The sequence below is a fragment of the Anolis carolinensis genome, chromosome 2, assembly GCF_035594765.1.
Source record: "Anolis carolinensis isolate JA03-04 chromosome 2, rAnoCar3.1.pri, whole genome shotgun sequence".
In the NCBI taxonomy this organism is placed as follows: Eukaryota; Metazoa; Chordata; class Lepidosauria; order Squamata; family Dactyloidae; genus Anolis; species Anolis carolinensis.
In genome coordinates this window covers 64083173-64089670 of record NC_085842.1, presented here as the reverse complement: position 1 = coordinate 64089670, position 6498 = coordinate 64083173, and the positions used below count along the sequence as shown (strand labels likewise).

Here is a 6498-nt window from a genome sequence, read left to right as displayed (position 1 = left end):
TTAAACCCCGCCTTCCCTCTTTCCCCATTGGCTCATTTCCTCCTTCCTTTCGCTTTTGAGCCAGGCTGTTTCTACGTAGATGTCTCCGGATTGGTTTTAGGCTTTAGGGACCGGGGCTCAATTTCCGCACCAAGAGGAAGCCGAAGAACAGTGATGGTGTTTTTTTTTCCTTCCCCGATCGCCTTGGCCTGAGAGAATGACTCCTTAATCGCCCCTCCCCCTGAGGAAGAGGCAGCGAGTGTGCTTCGGCTCCGGAGCCGGTTGGAACTTGAGCGACGCCCCCTTGTAAGGACAGCCCCCTTTGTATTGTATCTTTTGGAGACTCGGGATCGAGCCTGGGAGGCTGTGGGATGGCCGACCCGGATCCCCGGGAATGAAGCAGGCACTGCCTCCATAGCATTGGAAGGAAGCCGCGGAGAGAGAGAAATAGAGAGAGAGAACCAGCCCTTCCTGCGGCTGGGGACCCAAAACGGTAGGGAGCCTCTATTCCTAAAAACGCCCCCCTTCCACGCGTGACCCCCGTGGGTGCATTCATTCCCCGTGTCTCTGCATTGGGGACCAGGAAAGGGCGCTGCTCTCCTTCCTCTTCCTCTGCTGCCTCCCTTTGGCTCCAGTGAATCTCTCCCTCCCTAAAAGGTTGCCCCACTTTCGTGGATCTGGCCATTGGCCCCCTCCATCCTCCTCTAACCCACGCCAAAGGGGTCTCTCTGTGTTTACAAGCCCCACGATTGCTCTTGTCCCCTCCCCCAGCTGGGGGTGCGCCTGCACTGCAGAATTAATTCGAGTTGATACCACTTTTTTAGTGTTGTGGAATGCGGGAGGTGGTGATTTTTGCGAGGCGCCACTCAGGAGGCTGAAGAGCTTGTGAAACTACATCTCCCACAATCCCAATACAATGGCACATTGGGCTTTGTAGTTTGGGGAGGCACCAGCACTCTTTGGCAGAGAAGACTAAGGACCCTGAGAAACTACATCTCCTGCAGTGGGTTGCTGTGAGTTTTCCGGGCTGGATGGCAGAAGTTGTGAGGTCTGTTGGAAACGAGGCAAGTGGGGTTTATATAACTGTGGAAGGTCCAGGGTGGGAGAAAAAGTTCTTGTCTGTTAGAGGCAAGTGTGTATGTTGCAATTAATCACCATGATTAGCATTGAAAAGCCTTGCATCTTCAAGGCCTGGCTGATTCCTGCCTGGGGGATCCTTTGTTGGGAGGTGTTAGCTGGTCCTGATTGTTGCCTGTCTGGAATTCTCCAATTTTCTGAGTGTTGTTCTTTATTTGCTATCCTCATTTTAGAGTTTTTTTACACACCCTAACAGCCACCATGTCAGATTACACAGAGAAGCCATTGAAACCGTCTAAGTGACGTTCACTATATCTGATGCACTTTATTCTGTTCCATCAGTTGAAATAACTTCAGTGTTTATCCCATCCCTCTTACCAAATACAGCCCTTTACACTTCTACCTCATCCGTTGAGTACAATATACACTCCTTGCGCTTTGGCCCAGTTCGTTTTTTGTCAATGCTTCTTTTGATTTTATATTATGTCAAACTGTACTACTGTTACCATTTTATTTTACTATGTTATTGTGTATAATTATCTTTTTACTTTGATGTATTTTATTCTGATTTATTGTAATTTTCCGGGCTTTGCCCCATGTTAGCCGCCCCGAGTCCCTTCAGGGAGATGGAGGCGGAGTACAAAAATTATTATTATTATTATTATTATTATTATTATTATTATTGTTGTTGAAATCCACAAGCATGTGGGCAATTTCAACAGAAAGGAGGAAACCATGAAAATGAACAAAATCTGGCTACCATTATTTAAAAAAACACTCTGAAATCAGGACTGTAAATAAAGAACAACACTCAAAAGGGGGATTCCAGACAAGAAACAATCAGGGCCAGCTAACACTTCCCAACAAGGATTCCCCCAGACAGGAAGCAGCTAGGTTTTGAAGCTGCAAGGCCATTCAATACTAATCAAGGTGGCCAATTGCAACATTCACACTTGCATCAAACAGATAAGAGTGCTTTCTCCCACCCTGGACATTCCACAGATATATCCAAGGCCAGATATGGAAGGTGCAAGGCCAACTCGCCCTCTCCCATCCCTAGGCCCCTTTAAGATCAGTTATGAGCCCCAACATAACACCAGTGGTTATTTTTTACCCTCTATATGCCTGTTGGGACGTAGAAATCTTCCCACTCCCCTGCAGTTATTTATTTCTCTGTTGCATTCTGGTAACATCCTCTTAGCGTTTTCCTTTCGTTTGGTATTGGAATGGAGAGTTTAGGCAGTGATTTGTCAGTAGTCAGCAGACTCCTTGTCTGGGCTGAAAAAGTTTTGATTGGAATGCCTGTAGGCAGAGAGGACATTTTAAAACAACACAGAAAATATTTGACTGTCCTGTTAGCCCTATTCTTGAGGTGTTGCCAATGCTATATTGCACTTTGTCCATTTTAACTGTGAAATTACCTTCCCCATTTCGGCACATGTTGCACGTTGCCTGAGTTCTATGAATTAGTCTCCAGTGTTAATATTTTATGTTTTATGTTGATTTTAACGATTGTTTTTACTGTAATTGATGTTTTTATTGGATAACTGTTTTATTGCTGTGTTTTGATATTTGATTGTTTTATCGGGCAAGGCCCCATGTAAGCCGCCCCGAGTCCCTTCGGGGAGATGGGGCGGGGTATAAAAATAAAGTTATTATTATTATTATTAATAGTGTCATAATGGATGTATTATTTTGGTATTGATTATGTTAGGCGATTGGTAGCGCTGGAAGAAATAGTTGGATTAGTCTATTTCACTATTAAAAGTAGTGGTGGTCCCTTTAAGACTAATTGGCTTATCTTAGCATGAGTTTTCAGGGATTTGTATCCATTTCTGATAGGATCCAATATTCAAACTGCAGGTGTTTACACTGTGCTTATAGAGGGGACATCTACACTATTGGATGAATGCACTGCTTTAAATGACAGTGCTGTGGAATCATGGGAGTTGTAGTTTACCCTTCTCTGCCAAAAAGTGCTGTAACCACACCAAAATACATCTCCTAGGATCCCACAACATTGAGCCATTGCAGCTCAAAGGGTGTCAAACTGTGTTAATTCTACAGTGTAGATCAGTGGTTCTCAACCTGGGGTCCCCAGATGTTTTTGGTCTACAACTCCCAGAAATCCCAGCCAGTTTACCAGTTGTTAGGATTTCTGGGAGCTGAAAGCCAAAACATCTGGGGACCCACAGGTTGAGAACCACTGGTGTAGATGCAGCCGTACTTGTGTGCAGAGAGGGATAAAAATACAATGGGATGCGAAAACATTCAAGTGGGACGCTGGTCATGGATCTTCAGAGGGATGTGTAAGATGATACAGGTCTCTCAAGCAACTGCACGGTCTGTTTGTTGTCTTGGAAGGATCAAAGCAGTCCATTCTGCTGAAATGTTGATTCTGTTGAAATTTCTAAGACTTTTCTGAGAATGATTTACCAATAGGATGATAGGAGAGGCATTACTGCAGAGAACATTAATAGTTAAGAGCTTTTGATCCTTTATCCTAATGATCATCGAACAGTATCAAGCGCTCTAGTACAAAAAATTTTTCCTTGTTCAGCAACAACAACAGCCTTTATTGCCATACACTAATAAGATCACAGCACAGTATAACCAAAGGAAGTCACAGATAAAAGAAAATTGTGATTAGAAACTACTAATCTCAAGAATAAAACTTACAACACTCTTGCAAAGGAATGCCCAGGTGCTATTGAACAACAACCACCATTGCTTTTGATTATCCGCCATTCAGACTGGGGATAATGGGAACTGCATCCCAGCAGCCCTTACAGCTCTGAGGTTGGGGAAAGTTTAAAGTACATTTTAAAGTCAGACATCATATCCACAAGCTTTGTATCTAAATTCAGACCACACTGAACAGAACAAACTGCAGCTTTTCAAATGACCACATTCCGTAAAGATCTGAAAAGCTGGCTATTTCAATGTATGTTTTACTAAATTGGCATAAATTGACAACTGCCCCTTACCTCCATCGATACCCAGCTACTGCACTTCTTCTGGACCATTCAGTAGAGGCTTACAAGATACTGTACACATAACACTTGCCTTGCCTCCAGTTGTATATGCACACTGCGCCTGGCTATTAGCTATCGGTTTGGAGTATGTTTTAATGTATATTATGTTTTATGATTTTATGCCTATGTTTTAAATATATGTATTTGTTGTATTTTATTGTGTATTGCTGGGCTTGGTTCCCATGTCAACTGCCCCGAGTCCCTTTGGGGAGATGGGGCGGGATATAAGGATAAAGTTGTTGTTATTATTATTATTATTATTATTATTATTATTACAACTACTACCACTACTACAAGTCTCATCAGCTGTAGTAATGATGTCTAATGATGAGAATTACAGGAGTTGTAGTTCAGTATTTGGAAGGCCACATACAATATTGTGGGCCAAATTAGGCCCATGGAAACAGTCTCCATAAGTTGGAAACAACAAAGGCACATTGCAATAATATATCACATTGTTTTTCCATTGTTGGTGGAAACAACATTCATCCTTGCACTTAAGGCTGGTTTAGAAAGTGCATGAAGGTGGGCTGTTATCCCATCTCTCCTCCTTGATATTTCATTGCCTTTTCCCATCCATTCCTCTCTGCATTTTACTCTACCTGTTAGTAGGGCTGGCTTGTAGAGGTCATTGTGGCTAGCTAAAAATCTCAGGGTGCCCATTTTTTGTTGGTATGACAGGAAGCATGACATGTGCACTAACAATTATGAGCACTGCAGCTATGATGTATGGTATGATTAAATTGATGGCAACGTACAGTTCTTATTAGAAAAGGGTAGTGGTTGTATTGTAATCGAGCCCTGGGTGTTCATTAAGGTAAAGCCTCTAAGCAAGGTCTTGGCCAAGAGTGTGCTTGGCACGTGCGAAGGAAACTCAATCGAAGAGAGGATGAAGGTGAGGCATTCAGGAAGGAGGAAGTTGTATATTTATATTGCACCTCATAGTGGTGACTGTGGATGGTAGCTTATAATTTATTTCGTCTTGCACTGTGGTTGAAGATATGAATCATCTTACATCTGGAGAACTTAGAATGGGCATATTCACAGCAAGATTCTTCCAAAACAGTGTGTGATATTGATCGCTGATTCCACCGATGACTGAATATTCACACTACAGTAAGTCCTATTCACATAACTAGGGCTGGGTTGTGAGTAATGTATTAACAATCACAGGCCTGGCTATCTAAATACCTGCGGCCCCTTCTACACTGCTCTATATCCCAGGATCTGATCCCAGATTATCTGATTATTCCAGATTATCCGGCAGCAGGGATTCATATAATCCAGGTCAAAACAAATAATATACATCTGAAATGAAGCAGTGGAAGCTACTGAAGTTTTTAAAAGTCTACCAGCAAGCAAAAGGGTTCACTCAGCACTAGAAACAGTGACACTTAGGGTGCATCTGCACTGTAGAATTAGTGCAGCTTGACATCACTTTAACTGCCAGGGCTCAATGCTGTCGAATCCTGGGTGTTGTGGTGTGGTGAGGGACCAGCACTCTTTGACAGAGAAGGTTAAAGACCTTGTGAAACTACAATTCCCATGATTCCATAACATTGTTCCATGGGAGATAAAGTGGTGCCAAACTACATTAATACTGCAGAGTTGATACATCCTTAGTTTGCTAAATTCAGGTTCTGCACTACACTGTTGGTATCGGAATAAAGATCAAAAATCAAACATCTTGAAAGTCAGTCTTCTGCTGTTCCATTGGTAAAGTTTAGCACCATCACTGACTCTTAGGATATTTTCTAAACTCTGTTTTCATACATTTATTTACTTTATAATATGTGGGCCTTGGAAATGTTGCTATCCTGTCTGACAGAACATATAAATCAGTTAAAGATGAATGACCTAAGAAGACAAGCTTGTGGGTCAAAAGCACTGCTCCTTCTTTTTACGATGTTTTGCCAGCAGAAGGGTTGTTTGAAATGTTAAGTTTCTGTTGGCTTAAAATGGAACAGATGTGCATTGTAAGGAGACTGAAGCACCCTCGTCTCATTAGCTTCTCCTTGGGGAAGCAAATTTGAGCGGGTGGAGCAGGAATGTCCCTGCTAGATTAAAGGTCTCTCTCTTTTCCCTACTTTATGTGCATGATGGTTCATTTGGAGAGTTCTGATAATTTAGCACAGTATGTTATCTCATGAACAAAGATTGGTAGCAGTTTCCAAAGAAGTTTTTATTGACAAACTCTGAAACCTTCACTGTGTCAATTGTATATATTAGAGCTTTCCAAACTCTGTGTCATGACTGCAGTGTGTCATGCAAATCTAATAGGAAACTTCTGTGAATTAAGTAATAATCATATATCTATATCTGTTTATACAGTAGAGTTTCACTTATGCAACACTCGCTTATCCAACATTCTGGAATATCCAACGCATTTTTGGAGTCAATGTTTTCA

General features: G+C 42.1%; 1 protein-coding gene across 1 annotated transcript in view; it reads left to right on the top strand.

Annotated features, from left to right (window-relative positions):
• Nucleotides 1–253: 253 nt before the first annotated feature.
• tpra1 (transmembrane protein adipocyte associated 1) overlaps nt 254–6498 on the top strand; it is a 41406-nt gene continuing 35161 nt past the window's right edge. The window contains exon 1 of the mRNA XM_062969816.1: nt 254–472. The gene's annotated coding sequence lies outside the window, so the exon portion shown is untranslated. The remainder of the gene's footprint in view (nt 473–6498) is intronic.